This window comes from Serinus canaria, chromosome 3, assembly GCF_022539315.1.
Source record: "Serinus canaria isolate serCan28SL12 chromosome 3, serCan2020, whole genome shotgun sequence".
Taxonomy (NCBI): domain Eukaryota; kingdom Metazoa; phylum Chordata; class Aves; order Passeriformes; family Fringillidae; genus Serinus; species Serinus canaria.
In genome coordinates, this window is record NC_066316.1 from 18761528 (window position 1) to 18778118 (window position 16591).

The 16591-nt window shown below is 42.3% G+C and overlaps 1 protein-coding gene across 3 annotated transcripts in view; it reads right to left on the reverse strand.

Annotated features, from left to right (window-relative positions):
• HLX (H2.0 like homeobox) overlaps positions 1 to 16591 on the reverse strand; it is a 37621-nt gene that overhangs the window by 15447 nt on the left and 5583 nt on the right. The gene's annotated exons all lie outside the window — the stretch shown is intronic.

Sequence of the window (16591 nt, forward strand, 5' to 3'; positions counted from 1 at the left end):
TTTTTTCCTCTTCATGCTGTGAAATGTTCATTGTCTCCCGTTAAGGAAAGTTTGATAAGGATCTTGCTGAGAGCAGCTTTTAGGAAAACCCATTGCCCCAAAAAGGAACCAACCATTGTAGAAGGCAGCACTTCAAAGTTATAGCAGTATCTTGGTTTTTTGTACTAAATAAATAAATAAAATGAAGATGAACAATGTGTTTCCATTTAAGGAGGAGTGTGGGAAAATCCAGGTCTCATCAGACTGGGAAGCGGAGTGGTATATGCTGACTAAGAGACTGGAAATAGCATGGCTGTCAATTGAAGGAATTCAGGCTTGAATAATCACATCAGACAGGCAATGTCAGATGGGGACTGTAGCCCCAAACATGTCCATTTAAACTCCTTGGGATTCACACGAGGAATCACACATCGGCTACACACATTGCTTGTGCTTCCCGGGGAAGCTCACTGGGCCTTCCCTGCGCCGAGCCAGCAGGAGCACGGATCCACCCAGACACCCACCACAAATCTACAATGAAAGCACAGGCGAGCGTGCCGATTATCTGTGCCACATTATGTTCCAACCAAAGCTGGTGCCAGCCCTTGCAAAACCTCTTTTCTGCCTTCAGAGATCTTTGAGTAGGAACTCTTGGGACCTAGACCCAGGGTGACAGAGGGACTGCAGGTCATTACCCTTGCCTTCACAAAGGCATTTTCTGCTCTTCACCTGGCATTGGTTGATTCATGTCCAGGCTCAGCTGGATGCCTCAGGTCTAAGAAAAGTGCTGGTTTTTTTGCAGCCTGATTCATTGTCAGGATGGCAGCTGTTTCCCCTTCTCTTGTTTGCACCCCAGGGTGCTGCAACCTGTGCCATGTCTCCATCCTGCACTGCCAGTGCCCCCAGCTCAGTCCAACCATCCCTCAGTGTTTTCTTTTATGTCTAATAAAACTTTTTTTTTTTTTTTTTTTTTTAATTAGCTGTTGAGGAAGGGAAAAAAGAGCAAGAGAGATCCCATCCTTTGGTGTTGTGGGACTTGGTGCTGTTTTAATAACAACAAAATATTGCAAAGGAAAAAAAAATTGCAGTATATCAGCATGTTTTTAAGGTTGGTGGGAAAAAAAAGACCTCTAGTCCCAGCGGTATCAGTGAAGAAAATGTCCATTGGATTTTAGTTCTTAAAAAAAATATCTGAGTCATGCAGAAAGCACTGAGCTTGGGTAATGTGTGGTTACTGGAGTGCTCAGTGAAGGGGGAGGGAAACACATGGCTAGCCCAGAGCCTCATCACAGCCTCATGACAATTAACATGTCTGTGTTCTCTAAGGAGGAGGGTGCTGCATGCCCAGGGGAAAAGGGAAAAAGAGGGGGAGGAGAAGAATGGATGTTTCATTTCCATCTAACTACAAGCTTGCTAAATTCAGCCCTTCATTTGCTGAAATGAAGAACTGGAAATCTCACTCTGCCTGGCAGGACAATTTTCCCCCTAGTCATCAAAGTCTGGAAAATGGGTGTCTGCACTGCAGGAATTTTTACGAATAGTGAATGACAGTTAAAACTTTATTCCCTTTCCCACTATTTTATTGACACTTACATGAGTCCTACAATCTGTACCCACAAGGAAACCTAGGTTTTTTTTTCCAAAGGTGGGATCAGGCAGAGACCCTTGACAGCTGCAGGGAGAGGGTGTTAAGTACATACACATCCACATACTCAAGCATGAGCAAAAGGCAGCACCACAATGGAGAGCTTGGGCACCACACAGTCGCTTGGCTCAGAGGATGGAGCCAGAACCATAGGAGAGGAGGAATGGATTCAGATACTTCACTTTTTTCTGGAAGGAGGCTTCTTTGAAGGTAGGAAAACCACAGAAATAATCATAGAATCACAGAATCACAACTTACAGCCCCATCCCAGAGAACCAAGGGAAAGCAGCCTGAGCTCAGGGCAGCCTGTTGGTCCTTCCAGACTTACCAGATGGCATTTGGTTCATCCTATAGTTTAGGGTCCACCATAGCATGGCTTTTGGTTTGAGGATTACACAAAAAGATGGATTCCTCCAAAGTTGTATGATTTAGGAGTTCATTCCTCAGGTTCAGACTTAATGCTGGTGTCTTAATCCACCCCCCACTACAAGTGAGCTTCTTTATAAAAACCATTCAATTTTTCAGGTTTTCAGTTAAAAAAAAAAAAAAAGCCTTTGTTAAATGTTGTCAAAGGAAAACCTTTTATTTTTATCAACAGTTCCCAAGGACATGTATTTTCTCAACAGCTTCATGGACACGATATTCCAGTGGGAAAGATATGGGTTTTAATCACTGTCCCTCACCCATGCCAGGTGGAAGGAAGACGTGTTTTCTGTGGCTTAAACAAAGGTCTTATTTCCAAAAGGAGCTGGTGATAGTGGCTGCTTAGCTAGAGGCAACCCAAAGGCGTCTATCACCAAGGGACTGGGTCCTCCAGCTTTCTGAAACATTAGAGCTTCAGGGCATGACAAAAATAACTACCTCAAAATGAACCACACAGAATCACAATCCCCTTAAAAAACTAACCAACCAAAACCAAATGGGTACATTTTTGCCTGTCATCCACATGCAGGATGAGGAAGGAGTCCTCTGAGATCCAGATTCAGCTTTACAACTCCCAGAATGAACCCAACTAGAATATCATGCTGAAAGCATCTCTCTAAACAGAAATATCCTCACTAAGAGAAACACTTTGTAATTCTCCTATTCATGACTGTCCCTCCAAATTTAAACATGCATTAAAAAAAAAAAATAGGGCAAGGGTGATGTGCAGGAACAGCTTGCTTCTTTGCTTTTTTTTTCCCCTTTTTTTTAATCAATAAAACAGCCTTTAAGAGGCCCCCTCAAAAGAGTTCAGTTCATTTATTTTTCTTGGAAACTTCCAGTCTCCTTAACTCCTTTTAGACACATAAGAGGTGAATGATTAAGTTGAAACTATTATCTTTGCAAAGAACATCTCTGCTGGCTGCCGGCCAAGAGAAGAGGAAAAGTGAAATTAAATAAACAGGCTGGAGCTATTGTGTCCCTGACTGGTCCCTGTGGTGAGGTGCTGGGAAGCTTGGAGAAGTTGAAAGGAGGTCCCTGGGTGGGGACTGCTAATGAGGCAGGGCACATTTTGGAAGAGTTTTCTCTGGCCAGAAATATGAGCGTGTGAATAACTTAATGTGAGACAGAGTCAGCCCTTGCATTAACAGGTGCCGCTTGGAGCTGCAGCCTGCTGGTGGCCACTCTTGCCAGCTGTGGCTGCCAACTTCCCTTCCTTGTCTATCTCTACAGAACATGAAAGCAAAACCTTTGCCAGTGAAGGGTATGGAGCAAATTCAGCTTTAGAGTGAGCTTCATGAGCAGGCATAATGTTCACCACTACTCATGCTGTCTCTGCACGACTGCAGTGCTCAGTGCTGTGGGTAGGGAGAGGGGCCCCTGCAGTGCTGGGCAGCAGCAAGGCGAGCAGCAGATATGTCCTCTGCCCCAGATGTGTACCCACTGAACCAGATGTGTATCAGGCTCTGCCACCAGTCAGTAACAGCCTGTGTGTTCAGTTTTCAGCCGACACATGAGCTTAGGGGGACAATGCTAGGTGAGTTTGGGAAGAATTAAGGTCCTGTGCATAGAGATGAGCAATCTCAGTGTCTGACTGGTGAGGCTCCAGTAGTTACCACTTCCTTTGGGACTCCAAGGCTGGCATGTAGCTCAAGGACAGCACCAAGGCACTGCTGCACTGGCATCAAGGAAGCTCAAGGACACATCCAGCTTTTGGTGCAGGGAGACAAAAGCTCTTGGGCTGCAGCTGTCTGGGGGGACAATTCACATCCCTAAGATGATTTGGACACCAGGCTGCTCAGGGAAGGAGCTTGTGCCGAGAGACTAGTGTGCCAATGGCCAGATTGCTGCCCTCACCATGGACCCAGAGGGAGATCAAACTTGATGGCTCACTGGGCTTATCCTCACAAAACACCCAGACAAGTAAGCATCCAGAAAGATTACAAACAATCTGTAACAGCTCCATCTGATACAGCAGAGATTACGTGATGTCCTTAAAAATAAGGTGATTTAAAAGACCTAAATAGTTAAAGCCAGCTTTCTTTCCAGACTTCAGGCTATGGATTTAACTTGTCTTGAGAAGAAATATGAGCTGGAAAACACAGATTTATTACTACAAAGGGATTACAAGCAACACTTCAATACTTTGCTCACAACAGAGACATCATTCAGTGGACAGAGCAGTGGGATTCATGAAGGTAATTACACAGGATGCACATATTGAAGTTGCTCCAAAAATTCCTCTTGATATTTTAAAAAATGGTTGCTAAGGTATTGAAAATTGTCTCTGGATCTGACTGAGCCAAGGAAAAGCTTGAAACAACCACCCTAGGCCCATGTACCTCATGTACCAGCTGACTTGTTTGGAATTGCCTTATTGGATTAATTAAAAAAAAAAAAAGGCACAAAAGGGCCAGAAGTAACATTTACGTCACAAGTCACATCTGCTCCTGTAATTGCTTTCCTGTCAGCTGCTTTCAGTGGAGTAGGAAACCTGACTGAACCAGTATCCAACAATGGATTACAATTCCCCTCCTTGAAATCTCCAAGTTTTCTTGGGGAAAACCGAGGTGTACAGCTGACCCTCAGCATGCTGCTGTGAGGACAACAGAAAAGTCAAGCACTTGGCTTTGACAGAGTGTTTATAGATCCATCGGCAGGAAAGGAAAATGCAGAAAATCTCCCCTGTGAACTTCCCATGTGCGTATGTAGCCCCAGACGGTACAACAATGGCAAAGTCACCTGCCAGGCTGAGCTGCTAGAGGAGAGGAAAACCCATGAGAAAATAACGGAGCTCATTGAGGCTTAATCATCCAGCCACTAGCAACCAAAAGACAAACAGCCCAGCAGCAATAGCAGTGATAGCACATGTGTGTGGAACAATAGCACAGCAGCCAGGACAAGCTGTTAGAGTGTGGGTCACTTAGAAAAGAGCAGAAAACTTGGCAGACTACAGGGAAAGGGAATAAAAGTTTAGCTTAGTGCAAGCCATTTCCAAAGAAAACTTGAAATATGCACAAATTGTCTAATAGGTGAGAAAGGATGAGTTCTCTGCAAGAACAAAAGGGGGGCATGATGCAAAGACTCTTACTATACAGCTTAGCTTAGATAAGCTAATAGAAAACTTCCTTTGCCTCTTCCATACCAGAAGGAACAAGAGGGAGCATCCGTTCAGTGCTTCACCAGAGCCAGGATTTTCTTTGCTTGGATTTCAGAGCTTGATAGATAAATCCTGAAGCACTTCAGCACTAAGGCACAGAAAATCCTTATTCCGCTACTGCTACTGCATATTCTAGCAGTGATATAATCTTTCCAGACTGCATGCCCTCCTGCTGCTGCAGCAGCATGTCTGGATACCAGGTGCTCTGCAGAGATGTCCTGAGCAGGACCAAGCTAAACCTGGATTTGCTCAGACTGTCCCCTCATTGCCACCACAGCAGTGATGTACCTCTGCACACTGGAAAAAACAGTTTTTTTCCCTTCCCTGCACAGTGAGCACCACACAAGTCTTCTATTCTTAATTCTTTTTTATAGCATTTGGTCCTGATGGTGGTGGGCACCCACACTCTTGCTGGCTTAGCCTGCCAGTAAGAAGCTTTGGCTGCATCTCCGTGTGAGCTGTTGGGAGAGAGCGGTTGTGACTTTCCCAAGCAGATGGAAAAATGATCTGCTATGAGCACTGGATCCAGACTTTCAGAATGACTGTTAATGCCAGATCTGTGGGGACTGATTTCTGTGTTATGCCTGTCAAGCCTAGAGCATCAGTTCCATTTCATTCATTTTCTTCCCTTTCTTAAAGAAAATCTAAAAGTTATTCCAAAACTATTGTCTTAGCAGACATCCGATAAATCAGACATTGTAAGGGGAGATCACCACTGTTCCCTGAGCCAAACAGATTCCCATATTTCCTGGCTGAGGATGGTGACCATCAGGACAAGCATTACATTTCAGCTTTGCTTGAGCCTGAAGTCAGTGAACAGCAAGAGGGTCTCCATCTGGAGTCGTTTTATAGCACTAGAACAGCTCTCCTCCTGCAGCAGCCGCTGCCTGCTAATATAAAAATACTTGGGAGAAAAAGCAATACATTTTATTAGGTCGGTAGGAGGGGAAAAAAGCTGTATTCAAGACTTCCATTAACTTTTATGAATATCTCTCAAGACATTTATTTTTACAACAGCATTGAAGCAGAGGAATAAAACCCAAGTTTCTTGACACTCACAATTTCTCACTAGAAACAAGTCCAGAGTGTCTGTGTCCAAGCCCTGTTCACATAAGCTCTGAAAGCCTGAGCCTGTGAGAGGAAGGGTGGCCGTGTGGCATATTCTGAGGTCATATTCTGGTGATGTCGCAGGCTCCCTGAATGAGCTTCTCTGCATCACTGTTTTGTGCGGGGAATGTTCAGGTCTGCTTCTGGAGTCCCACCAAGCACTGAAACGACCTGTCCCACTGCAGATCCTAGCTTGTGATAAAAAGAGGTTATCTTTTGCCTGAAAGCTTAGTATTTCTACCCAATGAACACCATGCATCCTCTCTTGACTTTGGTAACTCTCAGCATTCCTGCTACCCATCCAAATTTCAGCCTTTTCAAAACCCATCACACTGCTGGCCTTTTGCTGTCTCCTGAGGCAATGAGATCCTTAGCCTGGAACCACCTCATATAAAAAAATCTTCCTCTGATCTGAATTTACCACCTTCTAATTTCATTGAATGCCCCTTTGTTCCAGACCCCACTAATCTATTTTCTCTAGACTATTATTTTCCTTCCCCTCTTAAAACCTAAAGTTATGTTACAGAAGGAGAAAAACAAAAAGAACAGAAAAGAAATAAAAAAGCTTCCAAGGAAATTGTTCTGATAAAAATTGGTCATATTTTATGGTGTGGCCTTGCTGCTCTCTACAGCCGTTGCAAACAAGCTGGTATGACGTTGATCTGCTATGACAGAGGCACAGGTGTGGTGCACTGGCATGGGAAGGGCAGAAACCAGGGAGCAGAGAAATGGAGGCACTGTGCTCATGGGCACCAGAACCAGAAACATCCCCAGCAGTGCCAGCATCACAGCTGGGAATCTGTTTGGATTTAAGGCCATGATAGGCGAACCTTGAAGCATTTCACCAATGCAGCTCCCACCTAGACACTGTCCCCAGAAAGGGGAAGGTCCCTCACTGCCCAAGCATGTTCTGATTCTCACAAGTTGTGCTTTCATCAACTCAATGGAAAATGACAAAAATATCCCTTGGATGAATAAAAGACCCTCAGCAGGGAGCACTTTCCTAAAGAGACTTCCAACACCCACTGGGAAGCAGCCAGCTGCTCGGGGTGTCTGCAAGGCTGCTTTGGCAGGTGGCTCCTGCTCTGTGCAGCTCTGGGGAAGTGCTTTACAGCGCAGCCACTGCAAAATGTGAAGCAGAAGACACTCAGCCCCCTCTGCAGACACAGTTCCATCCTGCATCCTTTATGCTTTCAGCTACATTCTTAAAACAGGTTCTGATTTGTTTGCAATGCACTGCCCAGCGGCTGTGCAGGTTCTGCTGGGAAGGTCTGAGAAGACCACAGAAGCTGAGTGACATGGGATCAGATTTAATACCAGTGCAAGCAAGGTGGTCCCTCTGGTCCCCTGCTGGGCTTTTACAGTCCAAGGGGATGAATGAACACTAGGTGCTCAGCCTTGGCAGCAGACATTTGCTCCTAGGTTGCCTTTTGTCTTCTGCTTTCCTTTGAACCAGTAAAAAACAAAAGCTCCAATTCTGCCGTGCAGCTTCTGGAGTCATTTCCAAAGAGACCCTTTCAAGCAAAAATTCAAGCAGCTGCATCCTCCCATCACCCAGAGGCTCTCAAATGCCTGAGCAAGAAGAAGATCTGATACCACAGGGGCTTATTATTCCCTGTGGAATAGCCCAGCTCTTGTGCCCAGTCTAGGGCCACAAAGTACTGGGATGATGCAGCAATCACAACCCCTCCAAATGCTTCACCCAGCAAACCACCAAGCAGCAGAGGAAGGCTGGTGCACAAGAGACCGAAGCAGCAGCTTCTCACCCATCCCTAGCTAGAACAAAGAGCCCTGGCTCTTCTTCAGGGCTCAAACCCAGAAACTTCAGCTCACCCTTCACTCCCTGGCACAAGCGGAGTCCAGCTGTGGCTCCTTATCCAGGCTGACACAATTTAGACCTTCCAAAGGTTCTGAGCTGCTCTGAAGGGTTCAGAGCAAAGCACTCAGTGAACAAGCACGGTAGAACCACCCTGTTCAGGTAGTTTTAATTTAGATGGAAAAAAACCCTCAAATGCCTCAGGACATTGTCTCCTAAAGTGAGACAAAGCTTCTTTTGCTGGAATGGCAGGCACTTATCTTTTCCAGGGAAAGAGGCTCTGCCTCCTTGCTTTGCTTCCAGTGATCGATGTCCCACGGGCAGGACACGCTGGGCATGAGAACAGCCCACTCTGCTCAGTGCACTGGGACTGTCCCCCCCTGCAGGGAGGAAAATAACTCAAGGCAGAGCCATTTTAAACTTAAGAAGATTCCTGTTTCAGCCAGGATAGTTTTTTCAACTGTTGCTGCATGTCTCTGCAGCTCCTGCTCCCAGTGCAGAGAAGCATGCATGTCTGTCAGCAAATTGTCCTACTTCAGAGCACTATCAGAGTCTGGGTAGATGAATCCATCTCTCTTTTTCTCCATCTCAGGAAAGTTTATCTGGGGATGGGGAATGCTCTCCATCGGAAGGCTGGGGCAGCAGGCTCAGCCTGGAGCTGGGCTCCCAGCTCCATGTGCGGTACCCGACTGCCCTCTACCCGAAAGCGTGGGATGCACAACGTGCAGCTCCTCAGCAGCCGGCCCCTTCCCACCCCGTGCAAAGCAACGCTGTCAGCCATAAAAAATTAGAATAAATGCATCCAGTCCTCAGGACATACCCTCTTTAGTGTCTCAAGACTCATGCCACAATGCCCCGAGTAAGGAAAATGTGCCATTGCAAATGTTTATAACATCTGATTTAATGTTACACAGTTTCTCCCAGCCATAAACCAGAACAAATATTCCCAGGATTTATTACATCCTTCCCTCCAGGGCCTTAAGCAATTGTACTTGATTAATTCAGCAGTTAAAAAGCACTGAGCAGAAGCAGGATAATTTTGCATCCAAGATTCCTAAGACACATACTGTTCTCCATAAGGATTTAGTTCTAAAACCAGAGAGCTGAATCTTTAAATATGTACTTATCCATCTGCATGGGATAATATGTGCAATGGATGTTTCCATCTTGCAGAGAGATGCTATGCTAAGTCTCTTCTTGCTCCCTGACACCAAAAATTATTCATCACTTTTTGGAGCAGTAAAAAGGTTGGCTTACTATCTGAATAGGACAGCTATTTGTAAACTTGCCTGAGTGCAGTGTCATTGTGAGTGAAAGAAACATTTCTCCAGTAAACTCAAGCAGTTTGGAGAAACTTCCCTCTATCTGAACCCACACATAACCAAACTTGACTCAATTCTGCTTCCTTGCAAGTCTATGGAAGAGTTTTGAAAGTTCACTATTTCCTTTCTCTGCATGAAAGCCTGACAGCAAAGTCTCCATGAGGGAAGATTCCATGATGTTGGTAGCGCACTGGTGTCAGAGTACAGTAGCAGGTGGTTCTCCTCCACAAAGGCATTGGAAAAACAAAGGCCAAGAGTTTCTTATACATTTCCTTGGGACCTCTCAGCGCAGGGCTATACAGCTATTCAAACTCCAGCTAGGAAATATGAAAGGGAGCAGGAAGAAAACAGAAAGCTGCTTTGCAACTTCTAGAGTTCCATTCTGCCCTGAGAGACCCACGAGTTTCATTCTGCCTTGAGAGTCCAAGAAAGGGTGTAAGCCAAGGAACAAAGCCAACCTTTTTACATAGTTAATTAATTTATGGAAGCAAAACCAGAACAGAACACTTGTGGTCACTGTATTAGCCTCGAAACAGCAGAGCAACAGCAAACCTATCACTGCAGTGAGTACTGGATAGGGTGTACTTCAGTTAACTACAACATACAGAATTTATTATAAATGAAACTTTTATAAATTGCTCAAAGGCAATTTGCAAATACTGTCAGATCATGAGGTTTTTTTACAGCTGATTTTTCAAGTATCGAAAAAACATCAAAACAGTATTAATGAAATGATCCCTATGCCCTTCCATATCCTCAAAGACATTTACACATCTTCAAGTAATCCAGAAAAAAAACAGCCTAGATTGTTTGCATCTGATGGGCCATTACTGCTCTACAATACCCCCTGGAAAACCATGTTAACAGTGCTTTGACAATAATGGATTTGAAGCTATACACAAAAAAAATTGTGGAGTGTATAGACTAGTGCTTCAAATTCATTTGAAATATGGCCTAGCATTTGTCTTGGCTGCATTAACAAGGTCTGTTTTACCAATACATTTGTATTTATGATGACTAAGGGCAGATTATAGTTGTTAAAATTTGTCCTCCTGACATGAAAACACTACTTGGTCATTAATATATTTTGTAGCATAAACTATGATGTCAGGTCAATGTAAAGGGTAAAAACTTTCCTAAAGTATGCACACATCATTTTTTTAAAGCTATTGAGCCTAATGGAATAACAAAGGTCATAATAACAAACCATTACAGCTTTGGTCTTGGCAACTATGTCCACAGAAGAATCCTCCAAGAAACAATCATCATTTCTCCAATGTTATGGCATTAGGATGACAGGAATGGTTCACAAATGAGTCATGTGAGCACAAAAACGCAGTAGCTGTGTGAAAGCTGAGCAATCAATTATTCATTTGTTTACTGAGAGCTTTCTCAGCTGACATTAACCAGAACTTCTTAAAAAAGAAGAACTTTACAGCTGTCCTTGCCTGTCCCACGAGGCTGTGCTCAGAGGTTGAAAATTGCTTAATTTCTTTGTAAGTAATCTGGTATTTTTGTTGAAATAAACAACAACATATGGGTTAATTAACTGAGTTCAACCTGAGACCCAGCAGGTGCCAAAATATCAGAGACCCAGAGCTGGGTGGATGATAAGATGGAATACCAAGGCAGTAAAGAGGACCTTCAAGCAATCAAAACTGAGCTCTTGCTCCAAAAGCAGTACATGAAATTCCAAGTAAGCTTTCCTGTGCATGGTATATTGAGGACACATATACACATCTCTGTAGTAATAATGCATGCAATTAATCTGCTCTGATTGAATTATATTTTTCGCATTTCTTAGTGATTGTTTACTCTAGACCCTAACAAAGCTGTTAGACTGAAAAAAATTTCAACAACAAATGATTATGATTTAAAGAAGTTTAAATATCACACCTTCAACTCTCTTTAATCTATGTTCTTTTTGCCTTTTTTGGTATGAAAGACCCATCCAAACCAGGGAAAACTGCCACACAAAAGGAACTGAGAAAATTTGGACATAAACACAGTGCAATGAAATTCAAAGCAAGCTCATAAAAAGAGCTAATCTGACAGGAACTAAAAAGTTGCTTGGGTTTGTTAGTTTGGGGTTTTTTTGCAGTTTCCCCTACACACTAAAACCAATGAGGAACACTAAAGCTGAGGATAAATGCAGACTGCATTTCTGCAGACAGCAGAAAAAATGTTTATACATGGGACTCTACCAAATTACATCTTAACTCTGTGAATATTTTAGATTAAGCCACTCTAATAAACACCTGAAATAGTAATATCCTTCATGCTGACATTCCCATTGTGCTCAAGCTGAATTCTCAAGACAGTTGCTATCTGTGATACAGAAAAAAAAAGCAACTATGGAATTGGAGATTTTTTTTCTAAATTGCCAGTAAATAAAAAAATTCCTCCTTTGACCTTTTGATCGGTCAGCCTCAGTTTAATCAGTGTTCTTTTCCAGAGTAAATGCAAAAAATGTGTGCATATTTTAGGAGACATATCAACCTTTACATTGGCCTGCATCTACTTCTAGAATCAAGGGCAGTAAAAAAGACAGTTTTTAAAGTGTAACTTATGGCTGGACTCGATGATCTTAAATACCTTTTCCCAGTTAAATGATCCTATAATTCTTTAAAAAGCCTGTAATATTTCTGGGGTTTGTAGAAAATATTCAGATTTTGGCAAGAAGAGAGTCCATCAGAATTTAAGAGGTGGTGTAGCACTGCTGTGAGATCCACTTGCAGAAGAAAGAAGGGTCTCACTTTTCATATGTTGTTTAAGCATTTCTAGAGATTTTACCTATCTATCCCATGCATTTTTCTTGAACCCACTGTCCCTCCTCCATCATTTATAAAAACAGCTGAGTAAAACTGGCGCTTACAGGAAGAACAGCTGGGATTGCCTTGCCAACCAGAGAAATCTCGGAGGAGACCCAGGAGTCCTGTTTTTACTTTTTCCCCTGATCATGCCTAATGATGCTGACACTTCAGATAGATAATTACAAAGCACAGTTCCATCTTCCAACTTTATGAGGAAAGCAAGTATCAGTCCACCCATGTCAGAGATAAAATACAGGAGGCTCAGAAAAGTTGAGCAGGGTCACGTTAGGCAGAGCTAGGAACAAAATCCCTGTCTAAACAAAAGTCTCATCCATTTCACCCCACCACTCTCCTCTAAATGACTAAGCCAGTCCTGTGAGCTATAGGTGCCTGCCCATAAAATACTCCCTCTGTCTACTTTCACTAACAGATAAACGAAGAGATAACCATTACCAAAACAAAGCGCAAATGAGAGAACTGACTTTTCTGCATTAGACACTGCAAAGAGGAAATTCAGGAGAATTTAGGGAAATCCTAATTCCCATCATGCAGCTACAGCAAGAAAAAAGATAGATAAAATGTGCACTACCACTCTTCCAATACAACTATCTCTATTATCATAGACTTTTCAAGACACTTAACCATCTAATAGAAAAATCTGCATAGAAGGAATCTGGTAATTTTGCCTTTGACAGACATACCTTTAATAATTTTTTCTTTTAAGTGTGTTACTCTTGTCTCAGAAGTGTTTTGCTTTGTCTGGGGTTTTTTTGTGGCTGCATACATAAATTGGAGAATGGAGATATACAGGACACATACAACACAAAGACCAGGAGCTGACCGAAATGAAGGTTCATAACCTTAAGTCATGTGTAACTAGACACCATAAAAAAAAAATCTGATTTAAACAAACTTCTCAGCATTTCAGTTAGTTGGAGCTCTTATACATGAAATATATTGTAAATACAAACACTTAGTGGAAACACTATTATTTGCACAAGGTCTGAGCTACTTATTCAGATCAAAGAATGAAGCTGTCATTACAAAGTCTAAGTATAAAAAATGAGAATTTGAATATCTGAGTAACAGTCCTATTTTCAAATAGTATAACATGTTATGAAGTTATTTGGAAAATTGATCCCATATATTACTTAATTTTCAATGGTAAAAATGACAGGACAATATTATTTCTACACAATTCTAATAGATTAAGAAAGCAAATAATGAGTGTTATTAGGAAAGAGAGCCAGGGCAAGGAACCACCTCATGAACACTGCTGAGTAAAGACAAAGTAAACTCACAAGGATAGAGTAGCAAAAGAAGACCAGACAGGTGGCAAGGAAAGCAAATGAATGAAGACTATTGCAATACAGATAATGGTGCTCACGGCTAAGTGACTTGCAACAGCTGTTTCACAGCATTCCTTCTGCTTGATAAAATTTTTTAAGGTCATTGTCCAAGCAATAATTGCACAGAGAAGAAAGCAAAACCATGCCATCCCTCTCATCTAATCTGTGTTCTAGTTACATTGGTCTATTAGAGAAAGTAAGTAAACAAAAACTGCCTTCCCTGTCACACTCCTTCCATTTCTTTACTCTGCCAACCAGATAAAACATATGTCTAAAATATAATTCACAATAATTTCAGATTGTTGTTCTATTAGACAGCATAAACATACACTGTAAGAAAACCTGAAGATCAAACATCAATATATCACTTGGTGGCATGAGAGGAAAGAATAAATAAAGTTTGGCCAGTCGCAGGATCGCTGTATGAGCAATATTTTTCCAGAGGTCAACATGATGCAAAACGCAACTCAGAAGGGATATGGGAGCAAGAGAGAGAGAAGGAAGCTTTCTTAAGATCCCAGCCAAAAGAGTTGCATTTTCCACTATTACCAAATCACCTGAACTGCAAAGGGAGCAAAGCTCCCTGAAACATTCAGCCAGGGGTGATCTGAGCTCCAGTAATAGCAACAGAGCACTGACAGGTGAGCAATGGAAACTGTATTCAAATGTGGGTTTAAAGAGTATTTATACTTTATCTATGATTTAAGATCCTAACTTTTGTGTTTATTTAAAAAACAGCAGCATTCTCAAACAGCTGACAGTAAAATACAGCTTTACTTCCTAAATATCTGGAAAAGGATAGGAGTAGGAGAACAGTTTGCTGACAACTGTAGAGCTAGCACAGATTTAGGACATTGTGTGGTCAAATGCAAAGCTCCTTCAGGCATGAGTGAAGGATCCTCAGCTGGATCTGTCCTTTGGGATGAAATGGATGTCAGTCTTTCAAATTAACGACTCCCTCTCCTACAAATCTACAGTTTATTGTAACTATGGGAGCCTAAAGTTCATGCACAGTCCTAAGACAGACTAGAGGTCATTCTGAATTCTTTTATCTGGAAGAAGCCTATGAGTTTTGTAAGATGATCAAAAATAGAGAGTTCAGTTCAGTTGCACTGAGGCCCTCTATAGACAGAGTTCTCACTTAGTCTTACAGACACCTTAGTGAGTAGGTACATGGCAGGAGACCACATCAGGGCTTCTTGGATGCAGACTTCCACTGCAACAAGTCTCACAGCAGAAATGCGGTTTCCAGTGCTGCATTTTTGTATATAAATAACACGGTATCACAAACAGGGGTGCTCCTGCGTGGTGAATTTATCAGGCTTGTCAGCTCAGACAGGGGGGAAAAAAAAAAAAGCAAAAAAAAGCAGAGCTCTGAAGGATGCAAGACAAACCCTTGCAGTTCCACAAAAACATCTTGAAGAAAAGATAAAGATCGTCTGTAGCACACTGAGATCTCAAGTCAAATCCTACTCACCTTACTCAGGAGAAATGATTTTTCAGTTTTAGCTCTAGGTCTTGGAGATGCTGGATATATGGATTTTTAGGGCTTACAAACCCTTAGCTTTCACAGTTTAAAGGAGATAAGTAAAAAAAGGTCAGTGATTAAGGCTATGTGTATTCAAACAAGAGCTACTGAAATGAGGAACATGTCAGTAATCAAAAAGAGGACCAAATAAGTCACCCTAAAAGCAATTTTCAGTGGAAATTGAGGGTAAAAATACACCATATTGCACTGTGAGCTTTGACAAGCATAAATAATAACTGAAGAGAAGCCACACAGGTTTGTTGTCCTCACTGGATATGTGAGGCCAATTCAGCTTGTCAATGTGCCCACAGATTGCATACAATCTAGATTTTGTTTACTTTGTTTGTTTTGTTTTTCCCAGAACGTGCAGGGAGAGTTCAAGAACAATCTAAATTTCTTTAGCCTGCCTATTTTTTCTATCCAAAGTTATCTATTGCACAACAGGCAGGAATTAGCATTTGTTGTTAATGATTTAAAATGCCAGATCTATTATGCAAGTGCCTGAACCCATGGGCTAAAATGTTTTGAACACTTCTCTGCACTTACACTTCTAGAAAGAATTTACAGAGTAAAGTAGCAATACAAAAAAAACCACAAACAAACAAACAAACAAAAAAAAAAAACCCCAAAAAAACCCCAACCAACCAAAAAAACAACACAACAAGTGGGTGGAAAAGACTGTGATTAACCATTCAATTTTAATCCCTGCTGTAAGGCAGGATCCACTACTCTATTACACAAGATTTGTCCAACTTGTCCTTAAAAATCTCCACCAGCAAAGCCTCTCCTGATGTCTGCACAGCCTTGTCCACCTTCTCTTTCTATTGAAAAGGAGGGTCAGGGATGACCTCATTGCTCTCTACAACTCCCTGAAAGGAGGTTGTAGCCAAGTGGGGGTTGGTCTCTTCTCCCAGGTAACAAGTGACAAGACATGAGGAAATGACCTCAAGCTGTGCCAGAGGTTGGATATTAGGAAAGATTTCTTCACAGAAAGGGCTGTTAAACACTTGAATGAATTCTCCAGGGAACTGGTGGAGTCACTGTCCCTGGAGATATTCAAGAAACAACTGGATGTGGCACTCGATACCACAGTCTACTTGACAAGGTGGTGTTCGGTCGCAGGGTTGGACTCAGTCTCAGAGATTTTTTTCTACCATAAATGATTTTATCTTTCCTTCTTTATCAGCCAGAAAGGTTTTCCTAATGCTTAACCGGGACGAGCTGGCTGCTCAGCTATACACAAACTGAGGGCTACCATACATTCATGTCTCTTAAATCCTATCTGTTTGGGCTGCAGTAAAGTTAGGGAGACAGGATGCCCTGCAGAGAAGCCATTCTGGTTTCTGTTCCAGCAGGCAACATTAAATCCTCAATGAGCCTTTTGCCCTTTCCCTCATAGGAATGAAATGCAGTTTTGCCACCACTGCAGCTGTGGATCAACACTGACTA